Here is a 15,414-nt window from a genome sequence, read left to right on the forward strand (position 1 = left end):
TCAAGTCACGTTGAACCACATATTTTTAGGTCACGTTTCAATTTATTTGAGTGAACCACACTTTCAGGTCAAGTTAGTCATGCTCAGCATTCCTATTTTGACAAGTCAAACAAAACAAAAATAGAACGAATAAAATGATGAAAAGTCGCCAAAATTCAATTTGGATACACGGACTGGCCGGTACATGTTATCATAATATGAACGTAAATTAATATGTGAACTCAAACCAGTCCTTCAATAGTCTTCTAGCTTGGCTCTACTTTGAGCCTTACTGAATATGGAGACCAATGGTAGCCACGGTATCACCCGTTGCCAGCGAATAATATTGTTTCCGCTACCTTTTCAGGGTCACATCAGTCCCATGCTTCAGCTAGCAAACATTCTTCATACTCACGGTTTCAAAATAACCATTATACACACCGAATACAACTCTCCTAACCCTTCCAACTACCCTCACTTCATCTTCAAGTCCATCAAGGACCGGTTTTCCGAGATCACTAACAAGTTGCCTGGTAACCTAGACGCTAACTATTTTCTTAAGTACCTAAATGAAAGTTGTGTAGATTCGTTTAGGGACTGTCTTGCTACGTTGTTGGCGGAATCAGGTGAAGAAAGGGTTGCTTGTGTAATTACCGATGCTGTTTTCTACTTCGCGCAAGCGGTGGCAGATGACATGAAGCTACCTCGGATAGCGCTTAGGACAAGTAGTCTTGGTTGTGTCCTTGCTTATAATGTGTTACCCTTTCACTCTAAAAAGGCTTACTTTAACCTTACAAAACAAGGTTTGTCAAATACTTTCATGTCATTCTAATTATCACCATAAATATAGTACTATTTACATCCCAATTATATATTTTAGTTTATATATCAACTCTTCAAATTAGCTAGTTTGATTAATGACATATATATTTTTTTATACTAGACTAAATGTTTGGTCAATGCATCCAGATTCAGATTATGAAGAACCAGTGCCAGAATATCCAACTTTGAAATTTAAAGACATTGTAAAGATCACAAACAACCCACAAGGTATGGGAGACTTTACAAACAACATGCTTAACCAAATGAAGGCATCATCAGGGATCATATGGAACACCTTCAAAGAACTCGAAGAATGCGAACTAGAAAAACTCTCCCAAGATTTTCCTGTTCAAAGCTTCACTTTAGGTCCATTCCACAAGTATTTCTCAGCGTCTACGAGCAGCTTGATCGAGCAAGACCGAACTATTTTCTCATGGCTAGACAAACAACCTTCCAAGTCAGTAGTATATGTTAGCTTTGGAAGTGTGGCATACATAACCGAGTCAGAGTTTCAAGAAGTGGCTCATGGTTTGGATAATATGGGTTTACCTTTTTTAAAGAGCATCATGTAATTTACTCTTTTACACTCATCCAAGAAAGTCAATATACGTGTCCAACTAACCGTCACCGATTGATGTAATTAATCCATCGAGATCTTCAACCACCTTCCTTCTTACGTTAACTAGTATTTTACCCGTCCGGTGGACGGGAACTTTAACGCGGGAATTTGACGACTACATAATACTATCTTTCTAATAATATTTCATGTAATAATAAGAAACTATCTTTCTTTGCACTATATAAAAAAACATGGCTCATTTTAAAAGACCGGCTTCAATAAAAGGAACATATAGCAATGATGATGTTGATCATTTCTGATTTCCTTCCCAGGTTCATTTTGAGACCTAATTTTATATCAGTCCACAGAACCCAAACGTCATTCCTCATTGCTCGACGCTTGAAATATGAAATGTATGCTAGACATAGATTTCCTCACACAATTGACAAACCCATCTATACCGGAGTTTGTCGACCACCAACCAAAATCACACATGAATACTGCTGCATGATTTAGGATCAAACCCATTTAATTATTCAGCTGAAACCATAATCGGAACGTCATAATCAAATTAATCATTGCATGAACATGAGGCACACTGTCAAAATAAACATTTTAAAAGAATAAACTCTTAAAGGAATCCAAAGGATAAAATAAAACCTCTTCAACATTTTAATAAACCCACAAATACCCATATAGATAGCAAACAACTCACCAACATCTACCACTAAACTCATAATCTTTTTTAAATGATAAAAAGCTTCAAGCATCTAAAATTTCATTATGATCCTCAATCTCATGTGACAACATTGTCGATACTTGATAATAGATAAAGAAACACGAAAATCGTTCAGAGAATATATTTATACAAAATTAAAATGGCTACATAATTATTGAAAACGAAACATGCCCTTCTTTCTGTATAACCACTGTCCACTGGGTATGTTCCTGTATGAACGTGTTTAAATGGTTGAGCTCTTCTCCGTGTTCACTCACCACAGCACGAGCCACGTCATCTATACCAACCATGCCCTACACATTATTAGAGGGGTCAAGACATGTAAGTTAGGTGGGTTGGTGTAAATCGTAACAGGTCAAATGAGTTCGGTTCAAACATGTGTATATTAAGTGCGGATTGAGTGGGCCCAAAACACGATTATGTCCACCTTAAAAGATATGCATGAATAGAAAATTTATCAATATTATTTTCCTAGCATATGGCTCGTTCAATTTTACATTTTTAGTTAAACCATAAACGTATGTCACAATTAGTATAGAATACTAAATACCAATAAATAGGTCTTTTTTGTTATAATGCATATCTAACGGGGTTAAAACAAATGACTTAACTAACAGGATAAAGGTTGGATGAACGGGTCAATATATCACCTTAAACATATAAAAATGCCTAAATGACTTAAATTAATGCTCAAATAGAATTTTTGGGTCACTACAACCTGACCCCGACCTGCTTTGAACTGCACTATGTTAGGATTAAACGCACACACGAAACCGAACACGACACGAAAGCAATAAACGAACACGAGGATTTAACGTGGTTCGGTCTAAACTGACCTACGTCCACGGGTGGCAACTAGGTATATCTTTATTGAGTGACAAATATTACAAGTACATAATGTTGTTTATATAGAGACTGAACTAGGGTTAGTAAATTATTATGCAAGAAATCTAAACCGGGCCGGGCTTGGGCCCGACCGCCCATACCCGTCTCCTCTTTTGACTTCATATAATAAACCGGGCCAACAAGGCCTACGAACCCAACAATCTCCCACTCGGAGGCCTTGAGTACTCTCGTCTGCACTCCTGATTGTACTTCTGTAATCTGAACATTAAACTTCTTCTAGTTGCCACCGCCTTCTCATCAATTAACCTGAAGGCCCGTTGAAGCTCCCCGGAGCTCCAACACGTCAGTCATGGCTGAAACTGCCCCTGACCCGTTCTCTGTCCCTACCGGCTCCCACTGTAACGAACTACCGGATCCTGAGATAACCTGAGAACAAACACTCTCCATATTCAGCAAGTAATTCATTGGAGAGACTTTTACAGCTGGAATACTGGTTTTCTTAATCCACTGTCGACCTGGAACTGTAACTGAAACACGACCTGTGCTCCCACTGTCACGATGTCCCCCAACTGATTTAACCTTCCTAGCTCGTTCATCCTGAATCTTCACTTTGGCTCTGGGTTTGTTACTTGCAAAACGAACCTTCTTCTGCCCACGAGATTCTGTGAACCGGACTTTGTCTTTCACCAAAACTGGATCCACTCCTTTCGGTGACATATCGACCATATACAACGAACCCATTTTCTTGCCACGAGCAACCACGAGATTCCCTTTGACTACTTTCCACTGCCCATTCCCGAACTTAACATCGTGCCCTTGGTCATCCAACTGCCCAACTGAAATCAAACGTTTCTTCAAACTTGGAATAACCCTCACGTCTTTCAAAGTCCAAGAAGTACCGGCTGAAGTTATCAAATCAACGTCTCCCATACCCGTAACCTCTAAAATATCATCATTCGCTAGTCGAACCTTTCCAAAATCCCCAAATTTAAGATTCTTCATCGTTTCACTACAGTGAGTGGCATGAAACGATGCACCAGAATCCATCACCCAAGCATCAACGCTACTCTCAACACTACAAACCAAAGCCTCATCACTACTGACCCTGTCATCTGTGTCGTCTTCTGTAACGTTCACCTCTTTCTTACTACTCGGACACTGATTCCTGAAGTGTCCTTTCTCTTTACAACCCCAACATTCAATATCCTTACGAGTCTTAGACTGACTCCTCTTCCCCTACCTCTACCTTCTGTGACTAGCATATTGCCTGATGATTCACCTGAACTTCTGCGTCTTGAATCTTCTCCCAGAATCAGATCTCGAATCCCATCGAAAGTAATATTTGTAGACGAACTACAAACTGCAGTCACTGTTTGCGACCAACTGTCGGGCAAAGAGGATAATAACAAGAGGCCTTGAACTTCATCATCAAACTTAATGTCAACTGACACTAAGCGGGACAAGATCGAATTAAGATTATTGATATGAGTTGTAACTGACCCACCCTCTTTCATTCTTGTTGTCACTAGCTCTCGGATAAGATAGACTTTATTCGCTGCCGAAGGCTTTTCATACATGTTGGATAGCGCCTCCATCATACCACGTGCTGTGGTTTCTTTCATGATGTTAAACGCCACATCTTCCGACAACGACAGAGTAATACAAGCCCTAGCTTTCTTGTCTAACTTCTTCCAATCTGCTTCTGACAACTTTTCTGGTTTTTCATCCTCAAACACTACATCCAAGTCTTTCTGACAAAGTAGTGCCTCAATCTGCATCTTCCACCAACCGAACTTCTGTCCGTCAAACTTCTGTATCGAAACCTTTCCGTCTTCTGCCATAACAATGACTAAAACGAAAAACTGGATAAAAAACAGAGACATACACAGCAACACGAACCTGGACTTAACGACTGTTCTACTGAACTCTGTTAAAAAATCAACCTATTTTAAACGTGCAGCGGAATAACGAACTGTAAATTAGAAAACAGAAACTTTAACCGAAACGATAAAACCTGACAAACGCGGTTGGCACTGGTTCTCCGTTTCTTTAACGCGTCTTCTGACTTAAAACTGTTCTTCAAAGAAAATAGGATCTTGATATAATTGTTCTTGGCTCATACTTTGCAACTAGGAGATCGGCCCGCAAACTGAATCGAACTTTGCTTGCTGGTTGCTTGTGATTGACTTTTCCTTTTTTTTTTCACGTGAGGACACCAATTAATATGAAAACACAAGAAACTCTCAAATAATAATTTTTGTGGTAGTACCACTTTGTTCTCACGCAAACACCCCCAAAAAAAAACCTCAATATTTCTGGCCAAAGAAAATTCAATAGTCCAACAAACAACCTAATCTTGGTCAGAACCCCCTAGTCACGCCGCCTTTATCCAAACAAAAGGCAACCAATAATATCTAAATTTTGCCTCTCTCTCTCTCTCAAACCCACACTCACAAATTAAATCAAGTCTCCTGCCGAAAAAATGCAAACAAAAGTTTCCCGCTAGATAACCGGCGAGGCTGCCGTGTCTGTTGTTGGTACATGTGTGTCAGTAGTTCATAGTCTAGCATTTGTAATCGAGTATGTAATGTAATTATGTTTTGTTTATGATTGTTTTGTAATACGCGAAGTTGTCAACAAGTTCGCTATGGCGAACTTGTTGAATCAGCGAAGTTATGGACAACTTCGCCAATGGCGAAGTTGTCGTGTATAAAACTGTTTCGCTGAAACAGTTTGAGTGTTGGTCGTTTAGGGTTTGTTTCAGTGTGTTTCATATTGGTGTTACGTGTTATTTTCTGTAATAGTGACCGTGAGTCACGTGTTCGGTTATCAATATAACGTGGTTGATTTATTGCTCGTGTGATTCTATCTCTACACTCGTAACTACCTGCGCAGGGATTACGCACCTGCGTTGTTAGCGATATCCCGTGTACGATCCGTCCAGGAACCTACAATTGGTATCAAAGCCAATCGGCTCGATTGTGAGGTTCGGGATTTCACGCGGGTGTAGAAAACGTCTCGTTTGACCTATTCGCGGGACGTGTTTTTGTTGGGATTGAGTTTTGCTAGTGCTTGACAGTCATTTTCAAGCCTTTGCATTGATCGGGAGCTGCTGGATTGACGAAAACAGATCTGAACAAACTTCCCTGTTCATCGGGCGAAGTTACCGTTCATCGGGCGAAGTTACCTTTCTTCAGGCGAAGTTGCCGTCGCTGGAATTAGGGTTTTTGGCGAAGATATAAGGATTAGCGAAGTTAACCACAACTTCGCTCACTTCATAAGTTCGCCTTAGCGAAGTTATCCGCAACTTCGCTTCATACCCAAGTTCGCTCAACTCATAAGTTCACCAGAGCTAAGCGAAGTTATTTTTAACTTCGCCAAATTCAAGCGAATTTAAGATCTCAGCGAAGTTCTCTTTTCAGCGAAGTTAACCTTCAAGCGAAGTTATTCTTAACTTCGCCTACTGAGCTGTTTTAATATTTTTTTGTTTTTTCCAGGTTTTTCAGGTTTTTGCAAGGATGTCGTCGATCAACATCTCCGATTTGGTCAAGATGGAAGTAGAAGCGGGGTCTGCCACTAAGGCCCCGAGGCTGATGAAAGGAACTGACTTCGTGGCATGGAAGGACAGATTCATCCAATACATCAAATACCAGGATGCCAAAATGTGGGTGTGCATCCAGGATGGATATATCCCTCCAACTGCGCAATACGAAGGTCGCGATGTGGTTAAGAAGTACAGCAAAATGGAGGACGAAGAAAAGAAAATGTACGAGGCCGAAAGCAAGGCCCATGCTGCGATAACAATGGCACTTCCTCAAGAGGTTCTCCATACGTTCCGAAAGTACACTTCTGCAAGAGAGCTTTGGGATGCTCTTGAAAATAGATTCGAGGGGAATGTGGGTATCCGTGCATCGAAGGTAAAACTTTTGAAGACCCAGTTCTCCGTCTTCAAATTTTTGAAGAACGAATCACTGGATGATATTATCACCAGATACTATCATCTAATGACAGAGCTCAGCAATTATTCAATTGCTTACCGAGAAGAAGAGATCGTTGAAAAGCTTCTCGATGCTCTCCCACCGAAGTGGGAAATGTACACCGTCCTTATGAGGGAAGACAGAGACTTTCCAACCTATGATCTAGAAACAGCAGTAAACAAGCTCAGAACTTATGAGCTTAATATGGTTCGAAAGGAAACACCAACAGATCAGATACAAGACCCTGGTATGTATGGTGCTAAGGTTAACTCAGGCTCAAGTTCAAGGCCTGAATCTGCTGCTTTTTACTCGAAAGGGGAGTCAGGTCCTGACTCACCTCATGAAGGAAATGTTTCTGTTAACATGAATGGTGATGTATGTTTCGTTGCTGGAGGATCTAGTACTTCAAAGCCTCAAGCGTCCTCAAGTGGTTTTTCTGCACATGCCTCAAGCAATAATTATTCCAAGATGCCTATGAGTGTAAAATCTGCTGAAGAGCAGTTTGCAGTCTATGCATCATTTATTGCTTCCTATGAAAACTACATCCAGGGGAAGATTGTGGACCCTGCTGTTCTGGATGAGGACTACGACCAGATCGATGCTGATGATCTGGAGGAGATGGATTTGCAATGGCAAATGGCAATGATTGTGAGACGTGTTAAACGGTTTATGCACAAAACTGGAAGAAAGTTTGTTGGTGGTAGGCCCGGGTTCGACAAGTCCAAGGTAAGGTGCTATAATTGTCAACAGTACGGGCACTTTGCCAAGGAATGCAGAAATGAGAGGGTTGAACGAGGACAAGGTCGACCTACACAACACTCAGGAGTTAACAGAGAGATAAATGCCATGTTGACCAGAGAGGAAGGAGAGTACAACTGGAATCAACGCTCAAGTGGTTCTGGTGAGCAAGCAAACATGGCTGAGTCTGAAGCTGAAGAATGTGAGAAGGTTGAAGAAATTGAGAAAGCAAATGAAGAAGAAACCGCTTTCATGGCAAATGACAAAGATAATCGCACCGAGGTAAGTCCTAAAACTATTTGTACTAGTTGTGAGAATTTGTCTGAGCAACTTAAAACGATAACTGATCAGTATGTCCATTTAGATGCTGACTTTAAAACTATTAAAGAAGATCACCATTTTACGAAAGCAAGAGAAACGAGTTATAAAATTAAAATAAAAGCATGTGAAAAAGACGTTCAAAGCTTAAAAATTAAACTTGCTGAGAAAATTGAAATAATTGATCTTAGTTATGAAGTTTTGGAGGAAAAAACTAAAGTGATTGCTGATCGGGATAAACAGATTGCTGACCACCAGGTAAAGGTGGTGGAACTGAACCGCAAACTTGAGCAGTTCAGGAATTCCTCGGCCATCCTTGATCACCTCGTGAGTGATCCAGGTACCTCTGCAAAGAGGGGAGGAATCGGATATCACGAAGTTCCACCACCCTTTAACCACAATTATACATATAATCCGAGTGTTCAGAAATCTGTTGATTTCGAGGTTAATCAGACAACTCCAATTAAGATTTCAAGGGTAGAATCAAGTGTTAGCTGTGGCGAAACGAGTTCGTCTGTTTCTAGTGTAAATATTTCTGTTTCAAGTCCAGTCTCATCGGATTCGGATAAGTTGTCCGAATCTGATCAGACAAAAGAGAAGGTAGGGTTACCCACCGATGGAGATAAAAATAAAGTTTCTAAAAAGAGTTCTCCACTCAATCCGTACGTCCCACCTTATGTGAGACAAACGGATGGTAACACTGCCTCTACATCTAAGCCAACATTTGACAAGAAAATTGAGAGACGATGTTGCTTTAGATGTAACAAGTTAGGACATCTAGTTGCAGATTGCCCTTTGAAACCGAGATTTAGAGATGTGAAGCCAAATAAAACTGAGTATAAGCGTCATTTTGCTACTGATAAAAATGAAAACTTTAAAAAATGCCAAAATGTAACGAATTCAAGTTTTCATAAAAACAAACCTCAGTTTTACAACCAAACCACAAGATATAACACTTTCATTTCTCAAAGGTTTGGAAGACATTACACGCAATCTGCAGGGAGATTCCCTAACAGGACTTACAGAAATTATCCTGACGCTAACTTGAGAAAGCCAGGGTACGGGACGTATCGATCCAAGACCAATTGGTCTTGGGTCCCAAGATTCTAACTCTTTGTTTTATTGTGCAGGAACAGTTGAACAGGGCTGCCAACAATCTTTGGATTGTAGATAGCGGCTGTTCCAGGCACATGACAGGCAACAAACACTTGTTGCAAGACTTAAAACCTGTTCAGGGAGCTAGAGTTAGTTTTGCTGGTGAAAGCGGTGGAAGGATTACCGGTAGAGGAACTGTGTCGAATGGGAGAATGACACTTGAAAATGTAAACTTTGTGGAGGAATTAAAGCACAATCTGCTGAGTGTGTCGCAGATTTGTGATAAAGATTACACTGTCCATTTCACGAAGAATGAAGCGATCGTATTGAAGCCTGGTTTTCATATACCTGAAGAATGGATAGTAATGAAAGCTCCACGTGAAACGAATACATACGTGATGGATATGAGGTCTACTGAAATGGCCACCGGAGAATCCTGTTTAATGACAAAGGCAAGCGAATCAGAATCAGAATTATGGCACAGGAGAATGGGACATATTCATCTTCGTAAGATGAACTTCATTGTCAAAAATGGGCTTGTGATGGGCGTTCCCTTAAAGAGTTTCAACTTTGAAGATAAATGCATAGCGTGCAAGAAGAGAAAACAACACAAGAAAAGCCATCTCATCAAGACGATCAACTCAATTGCTGGTACTCTAGAACTACTTCATATGGATCTCTTCGGTCCGGTGAATGTACAAAGTCTAGGCGGTACTTCTTACTGCTTGGTGATAACTGATGATTACTCGCGATACTCGTGGGTATATTTTCTGAAAACGAAAGACGAGACGACTCAGATGGTGAAGAATCTAATTACAAAAGTCGAGAACGTCATGAGTAAATCAGTTAAATTTATCAGAAGCGACAATGGGACAGAGTTCAAGAACTTTGAGATGGAAATCTTTTGTCTTCAGAAGGGTATTGAGCATCAATACAGCGCTCCGTATACTCCACAACAGAACGGAGTAGCTGAAAGGAAGAACCGAACGTTGATTGAAGGAGCCAGAACTATGCTGGCAGACTCAAAGCTTCCTGTGATGTTCTGGGCTGAAGCAGTTGCTACAGCCTGCTATGTTCTGAATCGGGTGTTAACCGTTAAGAGACTTGGAAAAACTTGTTACGAGCTTATGCACGGAAGGAAGCCCAACTTGTGCGGTCTTGAACCTTTTGGGTCTCCTTGTTCGATTTTGAAGACTAATTCGAAATTTGGTGAAGTAGCTGATGAGGGAATCCTAGTCGGTTATGTTGTTGGGACTCCCAACAGACGGGTCTTCAATACGACAACTTGCAAGGTGGAGGTGGTTTGTAACACCGACATTACTAGTTACCAACCGCCAAAACCAAGCAATGGACCTGCTGAGCTGTTTGACTATGTTAAACTTTTTAAGTCGTTTAACGTACCTACTTTGGAAATTTCTGAAGAAGACGAAAGAGCAGTGACGAAGATGATATTTGATGAGGAAGAGGAGGTAGTGCAACATCAGATGACAGAAAAATCTCAGCCTTCCACATCAAACCCTATCGATACCCCTGCGGCCTCAACTGAAGATGAGTTTATTAATCCTTTTCACTCTCAGCCTGAAACTACCATAGATGAGATCTCTTCAAACTTGGAAGACAATTTGCATGTCGGTGCTGTTCCGACCACGAGAATTCACAAAGATCACCCATTGGAGAATGTTATAGGTGATGTGTCCTCTAGTGTACAAACCAGAAGTAGCTTGAATGAGCACACCTGTGTTTATACAAGCATTAAAGATACAGGTATCATGAACGAATGTTTGTACTCTGGCTTCATAAGCCAAGTTGAACCGAAGAATTATCAAATGGCTTTAAAGGACAGCTCGTGGGTCGAAGCCATGCAAGAAGAGTTGGCTCAGTTCGAAAAAATGGAAGTTTGGACTTTGGTTGAAAAACCAAAGAATGTGCATGCTATAGGCACGAAATGGGTGTTCAAGTGCAAGAGAGATGAAAAGGGGATTATCGTGAGAAATAAGGCGAGGCTGGTTGTAAAAGGTTTTAATCAGCAAGAGGGTATTGACTACAATGAGGTGTTCGCTCCTGTTGCCCGGTTAGAAGCGATTAGATTGTTTTTGGCGTTTGCTGCATCTAAAAAGATGAAGGTGTTTCAGTTGGATGTGAAGAGCGCGTTTCTTAACGGGAAAGTTGATGAGGTTATGTTTGTTGAGCAACCTCCGGGTTTTCCTGACCCAGACTTTCCGGATCACGTATACAGGTTGAGCAAGGCGTTATATGGGTTACATCAGGCTCCTCGTGCCTGGTATTCAACGTTATCAGACTACTTGCTGGAAAATGGTTTTGAAAGAGGATTGATTGACAGTACGTTGTTTGTGAAGAGAGAAGGATGTGACTTCCTACTGGTTCAAGTCTACGTGGATGATATCATTTTTGCTGCATCAAGAGTATCCATGTGTCAGGATTTTGAAGCTGTCATGAAGAAACGATTCGAGATGAGTGCTATGGGTGAACTAACCTTCTTTCTAGGATTGCAGGTTGATCAGAAGAAGGATGGGATGTTCATTCATCAAACAAAGTATGTTCATGATGTGCTGAAGAGATTCAAGATGGAGGACAGTTCTCCATATGACACCCCAATCTGCGTCAATCACAAATTGGGCGCTGAATCAGATGGTGACGCAGATGTGGACCCTACTCTGTATCGGGCGATAATAGGTTCATTAATGTATTTAACTGCTTCTAGGCCCGATATAATGTTTTCTGTTTGTCTTTGTGCTCGTTTTCAGGCAAACCCAAAGGAATCTCACATGAAAGGTGTGAAGAGGATTTTGCGGTATCTTAAGGGCAAGCCGAAACTAGGGTTGTGGTACCCAAAGGGAGGAGACGTTGAACTGGTGGCATATACAGATTCTGATTATGGTGGATGTAATCAGAGTCGGAAGTCAACAACAGGAGGCTGTCAGTTTCTTGGAGGAAGATTAGTTTCCTGGCAGTGCAAGAAACAGACATCAGTTGCAATTTCAACATGCGAAGCTGAATACATGGCAGCATCCAACTGCTGCTCTCAGGTTTTGTGGATTCAGCAACAATTGCGCGACTATGGTCTGAATTTCTTACTTACTCATATTTTAATTGATAACACTGCCGCCATCTCAGTAATTAACAATCCCGTGAAGCACAGTAAAACTAAGCATATTGACATTCGTCATCACTTCATACGGGATTGTGCTGAGAAGAAACTGATAAAGATCGAAAAAGTTGATACACTTGAAAATTTTGCTGACTTGTTTACAAAAGCGTTTGATAAATCCAGATTTCAAAACCTAATTGAGCTAAACGGGATGATCAATCCCGAGTAACCATGTCTTTGTTTTGAAAAAAAAAAAAAAAAAAAAAAACAAGGGTCATTTTTGCTTAAAATGAGTCGGTTACCTCAGTTTGATGGACATATCCTCGGATATGTTTTGGTCCTCGTTTTTCGACTTAGAAAATAAGGATAGCCATTAACCGGAAGACTGAAAGTAACCGGGGCAGCTATGACGTGTGTTCTTTCAGTTGCTGAAAATTAGTCGGTCATTCTTAGTAAGAAGGACACATACTTGTATGTGGTCGGTCCAGTTGATCCATTGGATCTTCAGGATAGCCGTTTACCTGACGACTTTGACGTGATCGGGGCGATTGAAATCAAATTTTTTTTATATGGGAAATGAAATTACTTTTCAAGTCTACTACTTCGTAAGAAGTTCTTTGCTGTGTTTAACAGAAAATTGATCCAACCTTGGAAAATGATATATATACTGATTGTGTGTGCTTAACTAGTGAAGTTATTAGGCTTAAAAGGCTTTAGAACAGTCATTGTATGTCATGGTAAATTTTTATGGTGCGTAAAAGTGTATGTGATACTAACTTAAATTTACTCGAATTTACGTGGAAACTCCTTAAGAGTTTTGTATGTCTTCATACATATCTTTTCGAAGGATAGGCAGAAAAGCGACTACCCAGTCATACACGAGCCCGTGAGTGTTCTGATTCCTGTGAAGAAAGCATTTCAAGATACTGCAGTGATCCAGATTCGGGACTTGCAGTGGTTTAGTACTCCGAAGTCGATAAAAAAAAAAAAATATATATATATATATATATATATATATATATATATATACGTGTATATTTTTAAATACTTATGAGACATAGTAACAATCAAGACTTCTCAAGTCTGGAGTTAGAAGAAAACGGGAGGCAGACATCGTGTATATACAAGATAATCAGACATTATGGGTCGAAGTCAACTCGGGGTGACTTGGGTATAGCCAAATACGCTTTGAGAATAGATAGAAGACATCATTATCTCTGAGTTGTTGCCAACTTAAAATTTTGAGCTTAACTGAACCTTAATCCGTATCACAGAAACAATGAAAACCATTTAAGTTATTTACATGCTTGCAACCTGTTTCTCTATGTCATAATACAGCTAAACACGGATCCAAGTGACAGTCACATAGTTAGTATGATTCCTGTTGGGATCTTTTCTAAAACGTAGTGGTCCCTGACTAGACTGAAATTTGATCCCTTATTTCGTTAAAATTTTTTATAAGTTGTGTTATTGTAAAACTGGTTACTTGGACATGATCATTTTTGTTTAACTCTTTTTGGAAACTTCTAATGTTAAGTGCAAGATTATTCAAACTTAAAGGGCTGATTTTGAAAATACGGGCGAAGTTGTTGAATTTGGCGAAGTTGTGCTTAACTTCGCCTAGGCGAAGTTAAGCGTAACTTCGCCTGAACCAACTCAGCCCTATATAAGGACTTTCAAATGGAAGCAGTAACATATATTGCAAATTTTTCCGGCGAACATAATATCAAATCCATATTATCCGATATCGTGTTTTCATTCCGTTTTCGATCCTTGATTTCAGTTTCTTGTGCTCATTATCGGTATGTGTTGTCAATATCATTCACAAACTTACTCGTTCGGTATAGTTTTACCCGGTTCGAGACCTCGGGTCGTCGAACCTTCGAAACCAAGTTTTTCGACCTCACGTTACGTGTTCATGGACGACCTTTTCGTCCTAACACCATTGAAATATGTTGGACTTCATTGTTATATCCTTAAATCGGTCCGAAACGTCGGATAAAACTTGTTTGAATCTGAACAGTCGCCGTTTCAGATTCAGGCGAAGTTAAGGTTTACGCGAAGTTATTCTCAACTTCGCCAGTGGCTTAAGTTCGCTTTCAGCGAAGTTATCCACAACTTCGCTTGAAGCTTAATTTCGCCTATGGCGAAGTTATCCATAACTTCGCCTTGAACACAACTTCGCCTATTTCAAATTTTTTATAAGATTTCAGACGAACTTACAGATGAAGCGAAGTTGTTCCCAACTTCTCCTCACCTTTAAATTCGCCTGTTCTGTGTACATCACAACTTCGCTCGTGGTACTTAGCGAACTTGTGAGCTGCTTACACACTGTCTAACTTGTTTTGTTTGGTGCAGATATGGCTGCTGTTGGAGGTGCTGGTGGTGATGATGGTGATGAGCAACGACAATTCTTTCCAGCCCATAACCAATACATCACTTTGGATCCAGACGCACGAGGCGTTGAAGACTATAGGGAGATTATCACATTTCTCCAACGATCACGAGTTTTTCACGCGATCACTAATACACTACCCATATCTCTGCCTAACATTGACGATTTCTGGCAGACGGTGTATTATGATTGCAGACCTGAGCCTCCAGTGATGCGAGCAACTGTCAATGGTCAAGACATACAGTTTTCCTCGGAAGACATACGGTTGGCTCTGCAGTTCGGTGATGAAACGAGAGACGACCCAACGGAGTTCGTAGCTCCTTTCCGTGACGGAGCTTACTTGAGGATGGGTTATTCGGGTCCGCTGGGGGACTCGCAGAGGAGGAAAGGCTTTCTGCTGGATCAATGGCGCTTTCTGATGCATGTGTTAATAGTATGCATGTCCGGCAGAAAGGCAGGAACAGACGGGATGGGTGCGACGATGCAATAGGCCATGATTGCGCTGACTTACAACCGCAGATATTCTTTTAGTCAGCTAATCTTTTACGAGATTGATCGTCAGAGACGGGCGACGGCGCGCGAGCGTTTTATTATGTATCCTCGGTTTCTACAAATGATTATTAATCATGTCGCTCCGTCTATACCGCAAAGACGCCCTATCAGATACGTTGAGTGCGTAACAAAACGTATCTTTGCTCAGTGCAGGACGTCGAGCACTCGTAGCAATCCTGAGCGGCGTCCCAGGCATACTCCACTTTTCGGGTATCTCATCAACCCGGAGTATGTTCCTGCAGGAGGGGACGAGTTCAGAGACCCCCAACCACATCAGGCGGCGGC

At 40.8% G+C, this 15,414-nt stretch overlaps 1 pseudogene across 1 annotated transcript; it reads left to right on the forward strand.

Moving 5' to 3' along the window:
• Positions 1 to 250: 250 nt before the first annotated feature.
• On the forward strand, positions 251 to 1,373 carry LOC143531624 (UDP-glycosyltransferase 76B1 pseudogene; annotated as a pseudogene). Its single transcript, XR_013135052.1, has 2 exons — positions 251 to 782; positions 949 to 1,373. The product of XR_013135052.1 is annotated as a UDP-glycosyltransferase 76B1 pseudogene (transcript).
• Positions 1,374 to 15,414: the final 14,041 nt, after the last annotated feature.

Source organism: Bidens hawaiensis, unplaced genomic scaffold (genome assembly GCF_021521415.1).
Source record: "Bidens hawaiensis isolate Kalapana, Puna unplaced genomic scaffold, B.hawaiensis_p1.1 tig00009196_1, whole genome shotgun sequence".
NCBI classification, from domain to species: Eukaryota; Viridiplantae; Streptophyta; class Magnoliopsida; order Asterales; family Asteraceae; genus Bidens; species Bidens hawaiensis.